Source organism: Chlorocebus sabaeus, unplaced genomic scaffold (assembly GCF_047675955.1).
Source record: "Chlorocebus sabaeus isolate Y175 unplaced genomic scaffold, mChlSab1.0.hap1 unalloc_scaffold_760, whole genome shotgun sequence".
Classification (NCBI taxonomy): Eukaryota; Metazoa; Chordata; class Mammalia; order Primates; family Cercopithecidae; genus Chlorocebus; species Chlorocebus sabaeus.
In genome coordinates, this window is record NW_027328104.1 from 28,785 (window position 1) to 41,955 (window position 13,171).

At 41.3% G+C, this 13,171-nt stretch overlaps 1 pseudogene; it reads left to right on the forward strand.

Moving 5' to 3' along the window:
- Window positions 1–898: 898 nt before the first annotated feature.
- On the forward strand, window positions 899–6,150 carry LOC103247790 (calponin-2 pseudogene; annotated as a pseudogene).
- Window positions 6,151–13,171: the final 7,021 nt, after the last annotated feature.

Here is a 13,171-nt window from a genome sequence, read left to right on the forward strand (position 1 = left end):
TGAAAACAGGGAAATCAATATCTTAACCCTGTTTTAGAGACGAATGAGTAGGTCAACATTGCTTGGCTATTTGTCCTCCTACTTGGGACAGATTACCACTGCATTTTGCCTCAATCTCTAGAATCATGGCTTATAGAAAACAATTATGTACTGAATTACAATTGCATTAAAAGTTTATTAGACTTGTTATCAAAAAGCATGCTGAGATTTATCTATTATGAAAGCCTTTCATATTTAGGGATATCAGGTAAGACTCCCCTTGGTGGAGAAGGTGAAGAGCAAACTAAACTAAGAGTAAGAGCTAATTAAATAAATCTAATATGGTAGTGGGAAAAGCTTATAAATAAGAAGACCACAGTCCAGGAGAGAAGAAGAAATATATCTGAATCACTTAGTTCAATCATGTTCATGACACAAGAGGGGGGAGAGAGAAAAGAAACAAATTTTGTATTGCTTGAACCCATTTTTGAATCTTGATATTTATCCTAGCACAAATGTGCAGTCTTTGGAGTTTTTAAACAAAGCAATTTACAATGTAAATTGTATTTACTTTTCAAGTAATCATCTGGAAAGAACAAAGAAACATTTTTGGAGAGAGAATCAGGGAGAGCACTTTAGAGGTGCTCACCATAGCCCAGTGATGGGCTGGAGTCTAGGATGGCAATGAAGATAGAAAGAAAATTCCATTCAAGAAATAGAGAGAAGGTAAAATCTGACAACACTTGGTGATTGGAAGTGGAAATATGAAGAAGAAAATGTCAAGAATTACAGTGAGATGTCAGGTGTAGGTAGAGGTTGACATCATTTGCTGGAAATAAAAAAACACAGGAAGAATACCACTTTCAGTGAAAGAGACATCTAGGTTGCTTAAAGTATGAAATGGGACTTTTCCAGTTGCATGCAGGTAAGTTAGGAGGGCTCAACCTTGAGGCACAAAAGATGGTGATTATGGTAACAGTGGCCTTGAGACCAGGACCTGTACCAGACTCTAGAAAGATTAGTGTGATTTGGAGCAGCTACAGACTGGAATACTTCAGTGAAAAACAACAAAACAAAACAAAACAAAACATTCACACTTATTCTTGGAATCTTGTTTTATTGGAAGGAGTAAATAATTGGGCCTTATTCAGAGCTGCAAGTTTTGGTAAGCCCTAAAATGAACAGAAAATTATATCAAATGGAAGCAATTCACCAATTCTATTCACTAAACATTTACTGATTTTCTTCCAGGTTTAAGTATTATGATAGGCATTGTACAGTAATTAATGTATTGACCATCTTCTCTGGTGTTTGTATTAATACACAAAGAAATCCAACTTTAAAAGTGTAGTATTGCTTTCAGCTTACACCAGTCATGACCAATTATCCCAATTCATTAAATCAGATTGTTTCAGTGATAACTTGCATTTTGAAGTTAGGGAAACACTTAGAAGGCTGTGATGTTGTAACTGCAGATGTAGTATGCAAAACACGTTTGATTCATGCTGTTCAACACAATTTCATCATAAAGTTTTATCTATAACACAAATATTTTTACACATCTATTATTATTCTCTTGCTTTAGGTAAAGTTTGTATCATTTATCTCTATCAAATTAAGTTACATTTCTGGTTTTTTATTCTCAACCATAAATGACAGCATTAATTTTTACAATCATTAATGATGAACTATACTCACTCACAACTATTTATGTCTAAGGTGTCTTAGATTTATTGAACAATTTCTGAGTGACTAACGGCTAGCCTTTTATTATTCTATGATGATAAACATTTTTACAGTTTCCAGGCTTCAGACATATTTTTGAAAACTTATTTTTATATGGGTCAAAATTTAAATCAGTTGTAATATGTGACCCATTCAAATATATTCTCCAGGATGCACTATTAAAATGAAATACCAAAGTGGTTCCCCAAGACACCCACTTATAGTGTACATGTGCAGTGCAGGGTTACTGGACCAAGGCACAATGTAATCAGGGAAATTTTATTTTGTGTTTTCTTTTTCCTAAGATGTTTCTTATTCCCAGTTATATAAAAATGTATATTACAGGCAAAGAAAAATTCACACAAAAAGATGTAAATCTAAAGTATATTCACATTAATATCAGCTTCACTTTAACTATTAAAGGATATAACATATAACAAGCTTGAGGCTTTCAGGACCTTGTAATTCCTGGTTCATTGGAAAGCACAGATATTCTTCAGATCCTCAAGAGTTGTGTTTAATGCATTATTTAAATAGGGTCCAACCACTAGTTAGATAGCTTAACACTCAAATAGCCTTTGAAATCCCTGTAGACTCACCTCAATTGAAGAGTCCTGATAATTTACAAAAGTGCATAGTGCACTAAGAGATCCCTGATATACGATGTCTTTGCCTGTAGAGTGTTTCATGTGTTGATCCACTGGAGTGTGTGTGTGTGTGTCCCTGTGTCTGTGTGTAGGTGGGTAGGTATGGGTGTGCACCGGTGTGTGTGTGTGTATGTGTTTACTTTGTGGTATGTGTCTATTGGGTTGCCACCATTAGGGATTTGGAAGAGTGAAGACCATAAACTTGCCAACATTCCCACATGCCTGCTGTATAAGAAGTGTACTGAACATGGTCAAAACTAACTAAACCAAGTAAACAAATTAGATATTAATTAAATTTAATGCTGGGCAGGAAATAATTATTCCAGGCCAGGTAAAATGAAGAAATATAGGCTGGGCGCGGTGGCTCACACCTGTAATCCCAGCACTTTGGGAGACCAAGGCGGGCAGATCACTAGGTCATGAGATCGAGACCATCCTGGCAAACACGGTGAAAACCCGTTTCTACTAAAAAATACAAAGACATTAACCAGGCACAGTGGCGGGCACCTGTAGTCCCAGCTACTTGGGAGGCTGAGGCAGGAGAATGGCATGAACCCAGGGGGTGGAGCTTGCAGTGAGTGGGCATCGCGCCACTGCACTCCAGCCTGGGTGACAAAGCAAGACGTTGTCTCAAAAAAAAAAAAAAAAAAAAAAAAAAAAAAAAGGAGAAATATAACCAAATGAATGAGATTTTCAAATTGATTAGCAGAAGGAGACAGGAATATTTTTTAAAGTTTGTAATTTCTAGTGAATATCAGTATATAAAATAAGAATTATATGGCTGTCAATTGACTAAAAACTGTACTTAAGATTTGAGCTAGTGAAACAACCATATACGATCTTCTATTTCTACTTTTCTGTCTCAAGAATGACTTGTTAAAATGATTTTTTTTTTGAAATTTTGCATTCTCAACTTGAAAGAGCTTCACAAAACTTACATGAGAATCTGGATTCTCATAAGAGGACTGATTTTTTAGTGGTATGTTTGTATTTCTGTTATGTACATCAATGTCAAGCATCCGTTTCCTGAGATGTTCTGTAGAACACAATTTAACTTGTAACAGACACCCAATAAGTGGTCGGTTGGATATTCAAATCAACACCTTAGTTCCATCAATTTTCATTTCATATAAAAATGACTGACCTTCTATAGTCATCAGTGAAACAGACAGAGATGAAGGAGGGAGAGCAGTTGAGACTGAGAGGATGACAAGCAGACCTCATTCTGCAGTGGATTCCCTACACTCTCCACTTCTGAATGCTTGGAAACACTTGCCATGCTCAAAAAATATTGGTATTTCCTAGGCAGAAAATGGGCATTACAGAACGTCCGTATTTCTATATTACAATAACTTACACTATAATACATAGACAACATATGTTTCTAAGCTATTCAATTCATAGAAAATGTAGATAAATTTAGTTGAGCAAGATGTAGGAGAAGGGTTAGTAATCAAGCTGAATGTGATTGTGAGATTAAGTCTAATATCATCTTATACAATTATTGTATAATTGTATCAGTTGATGTATCTGTTGAAACAAAAGGTGGGAGAGTTTTGCATGAGCTTCTGAAATGTACGGGATGATGTTAGGAGAGAGGATGGTCATGTGGCTAGGCCAGAAGTGTTTACTGATTAAGGCTTAGGCAAGTTAATTCCTAACCTCTCCCAGAGACTGGGAGATAGAGGCGCTAAATTCTATAACATTTATATTTCATATATATTTAATAATATATAATGAAGTCTTAAAATGCCAATTTTAAGTCTTTTCATTTTCTTCTTAAAAACACAGGTTTTACTAAGTTTCATCCACAGTGGGTATTTCACAATATCTCATGGGCAGGGCCCCTGGGTGGGGGCCCCTGTGCAGTAGTTGGCAGTGCATGTGGCAGGGGGAGATAGACCAGTATACCTGGTCAGGCCCTAAGGGGAGAACCAGGGCTGAGGCTCCTTAAAACCTACTGAGGGGCTGGGCGTGGTGGTTTATACCTGTTACCCCAACACTTTGGGAGGACGAGGTGGGCAGATCACATGAGGGCAAGAGTTCCAGATCAGCCTGGCCAACATGGTGAAATCCTGTCTCTAATAAAAATACAAAAAATTAGCCAGGCGTGGTGGCAGCGCCTGTAGTCCCAGCTACTCTGGAGCCTGAGGCAGGAGAATCGCTTGAGCGTGGGAGGCTGGTGCAGTGAGGCAAGATCACTCCACTGTGCTTCAGCCTGGGAAGTGGCCTGATCTTGGTTCACTGCAAGCTCCGCCTCCCGGGTTTAAGGAATTCTCTGCTTCAGCTTCCCGAATAGCTGGGATTACAGGCGCGTGCCACCACGCCCAGCTAAACTTTTTTTGTGTTTTTAGTAGAGACGAAGTTTCACCATCTTGGCCAGGCTGGTCTTAAACTCCTGACCTCGTGATCAGCCCACCTCGGGCTTCCAAAGTGCTGGGATTACAGGCGTGAGCCACCACGCCCGGCCGGAAGTTCTTTCTTCTTAAAAGGATCATAAATATAATTCACACTGGCATGACACTTTTAGTAATATAGATTGACTTTTTGCTTCAAATAACCCATTCGTACATCTAAATTAATTTTGGTCTGTATGTGTGTGTGCATGTGTGCGTGCGTGGATGTGTGTGTGTAAATGGCAGTAAAGGGTAAAAGGGAAGGTGGAAAAAAGGGAGACGGTCTAACATTTTTCACACATTTTTTAAATACACCAAAGATATGTAGTAAAAACAATGGTGTGGTGAAAACAAAATATTGCAAACTAGATAAAAGACTTAGCCCCAGGTCCCCTCCAGTCCAGTCCCGAGGCAGCGCCCGCCAGCGTTAAGCTCCAGGCAGTTCAACAAAGGCCGCTCCTACAGGTTCTTGCGGGAGGTCAAGAACAGACTCCTCTCCAAATACGACCCCCAGAAGGAGGCAGAGCTCTGCAGCTGGATCATGGGACTCACCAGCCTCTCCATCGTCCCCAATTTCCAGAAGGGCCTGAAGGATGGGATTATCTTATGCACATTCATGAACAAACTGCAGCTGGCCTCAGTCTCTAAGATCAACTGCTTCCGTGTAGAACTGGCACCAGCTAGAAAACCTCTCCAACTTCCTCAAGGCCATGGTCAGCTACAGCATGAACCCCCTGGACTTATTTGAGGCCAGCCACCTGTTTGAGAGTGGGAACGTGACCCAGGTGCAGGTGTCTCTTCTTGCCCTGGCAGGGAAGGCCAAGACTAAGGGGCTGCAGACCAGGATGGACATCGGCGACAGGTACTAAGAGAAGCAGGAGCAGAACTTCCACGACGCCACCATGAAGGCCGGCCAGTGCCTCATCAGGCTGCCCATTATCAACAAATGAACCAGCCAGTCAGGCATGACCGGGTACGGCAGGGCACGAGGCATCTCTACGACCCAAGAACCACATCCTGCCCCCGCCAGGGACAACTCCAGATGGGCACAAACAAGTGTGCCAGCCAGGTGGGCTTTTGGACTCCTGGGACCCGGTGGCACATCCACCACACCAAGCTGGGAATCAACAACTGTGACAACTCCTCCACGTCCCTGAAGATGGACTACAGGCAAGGCGCCAAGCAGAGCGGCCAGGCCTTTGGCCAGGTCTTCAAATACACGGCCCCAAGTACTACTCGAAGCCCAGTGGCCCATGGGGCTCCCTTGGGTGCCGGCGACTGCCGGGGGCCAGGGGAGGCCCCTGAATATCTCCCTTACCACCAGGAGGAGACCGGCTACTGAGGCTCCCAGCACACTGTCTCCCCACATGGTCTCCCCGTCCGAGTGTTTCGGTTTTTCTGTGTTTTCGTCTTTTTTTTTTCCAACCTGTTCAGTGCTGCCAGTCAACTGAGGGTCTGTGAGTGGCGGTGTGGGATCAGGCAGCAGGGTTTTTCCCCACACCCCTCTCCCTTGCTTTGGTTCCTTCGCAGGACTGAGCCACCAGGCTCTGGGGAAAGGGATCAAGGCCTTTTCCTGATGCGTGTAGGATAAGGGTCCCCGCTGGCATGTCCAGGCTGTGCACCGAGCTGTGCTGGGGAGAAGAGACCTGGGCGTGGATGGAACCGGACCCAGAAGATTTCCAGTGGCCTCTCTTCTTTCCCTTTTTGTCAGCCAATCAGTTTGTGGTTTCTGTACCCACAAAAACTTCAGGAGGTTTTAACAAAAGAAAATTGTTTTTTCCCCGAGGAACGGTGCGGAGACAGTGGAGAGGGTGCTGGGAAATGAGTCCCCTGGGAGAGGGGGCCCAGACACGATGCTAAAATATCTCAGGCTCCTGAGTGGCTGGATTTCCCTAGGACCCTCAGACCAACAAACCTCAGACCCTCAGACCTACATTGGGGCCCAGTGAGGAGACTGAGGCCCATACAAGGTAGTGGAATTCTGAGTTGTCAGGGTTAAGCCTGACCCCTCTCCATCCTAGCTCCCCCACGCCCCTGGCCCTCACTAGGGTTTTTGTTTGTTTGTGTTTTTTTGAGATGGAGTCTCACTCTGTCGCCCAGGCTGAAGCACAGTGGAGTGATCTCGCCTCACTGCACCAGCCTCCCACGCTCAAGCGATTCTCCTGCCTCAGTCTCCAGAGTAGCTGGGACTACAGGCGTGTGCCACCACGCCTGGCTAATTTTTTGTATTTTTATTAGAGACAGAATTTCACCATGTTGGCCAGGCTCGCCTGGAACTCTTGCCCTCATGTGATCTGCCCGCCTCGTCTTTCCAAAGTGTTGGGGTAACAGGCATGAGCCACCACTCCCTGCCCCTCAGTAGGTTTTAAGGAGCCTCAGCCCTCCTTCTCCCCTTAGGGCCTGACCAGGTATACTGGTCTATCAAGAAGCTTACAATCCTGGCAGAAGGTGAAGGGGAGCTAGTGTGTCACATGGTCAGAGAGGGAGTAAGAGAGAGAAGGGGGCAGTCCCATGCTGTTTTTAACAATCAGATCTCTCATGAACTCACTGTGAAGAACTCACTCAAGTGGATTGTGATAAACTAAGCTTGTCCAACCCGCAGCCTGTGGGCTGAGTGCAGGTCAGAACAGCTTTCAATGTGGCCCAAAATAGATTTGTCAACTTTCTTAAAACATAAGCGATTTTGTGTGCATGTCTGTGTATGTGTGTCTTTTTCTTTTTTCTTTTCTTTTCTTTTCTTTTCTTTTTTTTTTTTTTTAACGCATCAGCTATTTTCAGTGTATTTCATGTGTGACCAAAGAAAATTCTTCTTCCAATGTGGCCCAGGGAAGCCAAAAGTTTGGACATTCCTGTGCTAAACTATTCATAAGGGATCCACTCCATGATCCAATACCTCCCACTGGGTCCCACCTCCAACACTGGGGATCACATTTCAGCATGAGATTTGGAGGGAACACACATCCAATCTCCATCAGGGGTATGTGCCCATCATTGAGACAGGCTGTAGAGTATGCACACTTTCAAACGGGTCCTGTCATATTATTTTCTGAAATGTTTAAAACCATTTAATTTCCTGTCCATTGTCCATAAAGGCTGCTTTCCTCATATCCTCATCACTCAATGTTATCTAGGATTCTTAAATTTTCCAAACAAGCGGTGAAAATACAGATCACATTTTATTTGTGCACATTGCATTTCTCAGATTGTTAATAATGTATCGGATTTTTTGGCCCATTTTTCTATTGAGTTTACTATTTTCTTTGTTCATTTGAATATCAATCATATTCACTTTGCCCTAAGCAGTGTAAACATTTTCTATTATTGTCATATGTCTGATAACTTTGTATGCCAGCTTTTATTGAAATGAGTCTTTATGATTGTTATACTTATTCTGAAGTTTTTGTATTTAATTAAATTTGTTGGATTAGTATATCTTTTATTAAACTGGAACAACAAGGCCAAATCTGTTTTCTTGGGTTCATTCAGATTTAGAATTCAGAAAACTTTTTGGTGGATAAATTATTTTTATCATAATGAAGAATGGCTATCATAATGCAATATGATCATTTCTGCCAATGCTTAATGTTTTGTAGTCTACTTTGTTTATGTGGTCAGGAGGGCAAGACCTGAATGACCTTGACTAACTCAGTGTTCTGAGGACCTCCTAGTCCTCAAAATGATTTTAGAATGTTCCAAGAAGACAATATCCTGAGATGGGGAGAAACTGTCTGGGACAGTCTGGACTCTGTCCTTCTTTTTCCTAGAACAGGATATTCCTGCAACTCTTAAACTCCGAGAACCAAGGTGCACATGGGGTGTGAAACCTCGGGTGGAGCACTCAGGGGTTCCTCAGCTGCAGTACACAGTGGGGCATGCGCAAAGGAGACTCTGTCAATCCTGGGCAACTTTTCTGACCTCAAGGGTCAGGCTTGTCATCATAGAACTTAGGCTTTTGCTGATTCTTCCTGCTCCTCTGTTAGTAATAAATGTAGTTTGTCTGATTTACTGTGTGAGCATTCTTCTGTTCCTGGCAGCTTGATTTATATAAAATACCTCCTGCTAGACCTACGAATCTATGCAATGTGGAAGTGTCATACAGGTATATAAGCAACTTAACTGAGTTGAAAACTAACATACATAACATGGGGCCACTGCAGCAAGGGGCAAAATGATCCTGCCAAAATGTCACATGTGACCATTCCAGACATATTTTGGAAGAAGAAATTGGATGCTGAAACTCAGAGAGATCTGAAGATCTTATCCAAGCCAACAGGAGGCTAATAAAGCCAGGGAATTCCACTGTACTCTGATTCAAGAGTACAAGCTTCATCTCAGAGAAGAGCAATGCAATGGCATCAGTGATCAGACCAGGGAGACCCTCTGCCACAGAGAAAGCAGAGGTCTAGAGACTAGCATGAAGACGATAAGCGACTCCAGATTCACTTTCCCTTTGTCTTGAGGCCACAGAAAGCCCAAAGCATGTGAACATCTTCTTGGAGGCATTTAACTAAAAGAACAATTGAAACTTGAAGAAAATGTGAGTCAAAAGTTAAATTTAAAGATATGTTACTTTCTTCAACCATCCCCCACCAATTCACCACAGGATGAGTCTAGTGAGATCAAGCATGTCATTTATACAAAATACAGAAGTTTTATGTTCTTTATGTGAGCAGAAATATGTTCAAATTTTACTCAATAAATGTATTTTGTTTTACTACTAGAAATAGTAATTTTCACTTGGTCATTACTTAATTTTATAATTATCTGTATTTAAATTTGTATCAGCTCACTCCCGGGTGTCTACCTACAGGAAAAGAAGTCATATGAAAAACACATGTACACACATTTATAGCAGCACCATTTGGAGTTCCAATAATGTGGAACCAGGTTAAATGTCTATCAGTCGATGACTAGACAAAGAAAATGTGTTATAGATACACCATGGAATACTACTTAGTTCTGAAAAGGAACCAAATGATGGCATTTGCAGCAACCTGGATGGAGTTAAAGATGATTATTCTAAGTGAAGTATCTCATGAATAAAAAAACAAATATGATATGTTCTCACTTACAAGTGGGAGCTAAGCTAAGAGGGTGTAAAGGCATAAGAATGACATAATGGACTTTGGGGACTCGGACAGAAGGTTCAGGGGTTAAGGTACACACTGGGTACAGTGTACACTACTCGAGTAATGGGTACACCAAGGTCTCAGAAATCACCACTAAATAATTTTTCTATGTAATGGAAAACCACTTGTTTTCCCAAAACTATTTCAATGTAGTAATATATATGAAAATAATGAATATGATAGTCTTGAGGTGCAACATTCGCTGGGTTTCATATGGGAGAAAAACAGCTAAAATCAAACACGTGGACAGGCAGTCAGAACATTGTCCATCACATACATAGTAAAATTAATAGGAGGCCAAACGTTCATGAGGAGAGTCCATTTGGAATAGCCTGCACCTGCAGTGAGGATGTACGCAGTAGGGCACACATAACTCATGTTAGGGAGAAAACATATAATTTTACTCAACGTGAAAACATCTTTGGAAATAGCTCACTCCATGCTGTCCAGATGCAGTTCTGTACTGTAGAGACTAAGAATAAGAGTCATCAAAGTGGAAAAACCTCTGCCCCACTCCAAATTCTGCTTCACACAGGAGTAATGCTACTGGAGGGAAAAGCCATACATGTCCCAAATGAGGGAAAGCCTGTACATATCAGTCATTTCTTATGAGACATATGAAAATTCACACTGGATAAAAACCGTATGAATGTAACAAAAGTCAGAAAGTCTTTAGATATTCCCTACACCTGAATAAACATTTAGGAAAGAGCATTCTGGAGAAGCCCTATGGATGTAAGGAATGTGGGAAAGTCTTCAGCAAGCCTCAAAACATGTACATATAAGGAGCCACGCTGGAAAAAAAAAAAAAAAAAAACCCTATTGATGTGACAAATGTGGAAAAGACTTTGCAAAGTCATCAGAATTAAAAGTCATCTTAAGATTTACAATAACAAGAAGCCCTGTGGGTGAAAACGGGGAAATCATCATTAATTTTTTCACCATACTCAATATGAGAGGAGGACATACTGGAAGAGAGCTCAATGAGTTAACATGCGTGAGAACGTCTTACCTGAACTCTCGTATCTTATAGAAGTGTGAAAAGAAACCCTCCAAACGTAAAGTCTATGGAAAGCCTTTGATATTTATTCATCTTGAGTACCTATTTTTTCTCACACTGGAGAGAAGCTATGAAAGTAAGGAATATGAAAAAAAGCCTCAGTGTTGCCTCAGACTCATAATTCATACACGAACTCACACTGCAGAGACTGCTTGTGAAAGTAAAAACTGTGGAAAAGACCTCTTTAAACACTTATCCCTCCTGTTGCACAAGATTCCACGCCCTGGAGGGAGACTACAATGGGAATAAACATAAGAAAGTTTCAGTTCCAGCTCTTCACTTATTGAGCATGAATGAGCGCATAGTAGGACTGAAGCACTGTAAAAACGTTAACAGCGTTGCCATTATCATTGTCTTATCCTTCAAGTAGAACCCAAATTCATATGTTTCTAGTTTTTCCTTTCTTAACAAAATGGTATAAGGTGACAGATATCTGTCTTAGCACCCTTTCTGCTCTGCCAGGTTAATGTTGCTATGTAGTAGCTTGGTTACAATTCACTCACACATGGTTTCATTCTCAATGTGAAGCCCTATCTGAGCTCCATTCACTTTAGATTTAGAATCCATCTCCTCCATGATACCTTTTTTTTCAGTTTGTTTTTATTGGTCACAATTTGACTGCATTATGGTCACATTGTGTGGTTTTAATGGTTCCGATCTGGTGTACCTGTTACGACTTTCATTTTGGTGTAATGGGGCCAATTCTGTCCATTTCCCTGCTATACCCATTATTCTCTTCTTCTTCACTAAGGGAACATAGAACTTTTTACAAGGAGCACTGTTGAAATGCCTTTATTTATGCCGTTATCCTTATTTTATTATTTAATTTAATTTCTTTTTTTTTTTGAAAAATGGTCTCACTCTGTCTCCCAGGCTGGAGTGCAGTGGTATGATCAGAGCTCACTACAGGCTTGAACTCCTGGGCCCTCGTGATCTCCCAGCTCAGACTCCTGAAAAGGTAGGAGTGCAGGCATAACAGGTGTGCACCACCACGCCAAATTTTTGTTTGTTTTTGTAGAGACTGAGTCCCTTTATGTTGCCTGGACTGGTTTCAAATTCCTGGGCTCAAGTGATTCTCCCACCTTGGCCTCCCAAATTGCTGGAATTACAGACATGAGCCACCATGCCTGGCCTTGATTAATGTCTTTAAATGAGTTTCCCAGTTTTTCTCATAACTGCAGTGAGCAGAGCTTATAATCCTGACCAATGTGAAATGCAGAATTCACTGGTTTGGATTTCTGAAAATCTGTTTGGAAATGGGAGAGTTATTGTTACTCTTTTCTTTTAACCAAGTTCCCTTTGCTCTTTCTGCTCGCTGCTCTCTGGAAATAGGATGAAATGCCCAGAGTCAGGTTAAGCAACTTGAAGACCCTTGGAATGATGGTCCCAACAACAAAACCTTCAATATACGAGATTTCTAACTCCCCAAAGGCATGCTGGGTATCCATGGCTGCCCGGGACTCTCTCTGGACTTGTTTGATGAAACTAAGACTTAATAGAACTAGGAAACATTTTAGGAGTGATAGTTATAACATTGAATGATAAACCTAAAAATGAATAAAACAAAATACAAAAATAAAGAGACTAGACAAAATGGCCTTACAGATGCTGATTGGCCACAAATGCTTGGCTCTCACCCCCATGGATGCCTCACCTACTGTGATGCTTGGAGGGCTGCAGCCATCACTCAAGAAATCAGAACACAGTGGCTTCTACTGCAGCATCAGGGAGCAAAAACTAAGCCTGTCAGCTCTCAAGACACATACTTATGTATGTGTGTGCATGTGTGTGTGTATATATATGTGTGTGTGTGTGTGTGTATGTGTGTGTATATATATACACACACACGTGTGAGATAAATTTTTTCAGTGACTTTAACATATCTCATGCTAAACCGATACAATGAATTAAAACTAGTGCAAATTTCTGGCAATAGAACATTATCTCCCCATTACTTATCCAGGGCATTGAAAATTGGCCCACATCACAGATCCTTAAGTCATTCTCCGAATCATGAGGAGAAAAGAGGAGAACAGAGAGAACTCCATGTATGTTCCATTCACAGGGCTGAGTGCTGTGTCTACATGATCCCTCTTGGTGCTTGCCATAACCCTGCAAGAGAAAAGTAAAAACTCAAACACACACTCACACACGCAGACATACACACGCACATGCTCAAACACAAACTAGAAACTACAGAACAAAGAAAGCATTGACAACTAACAGAAGTATAGT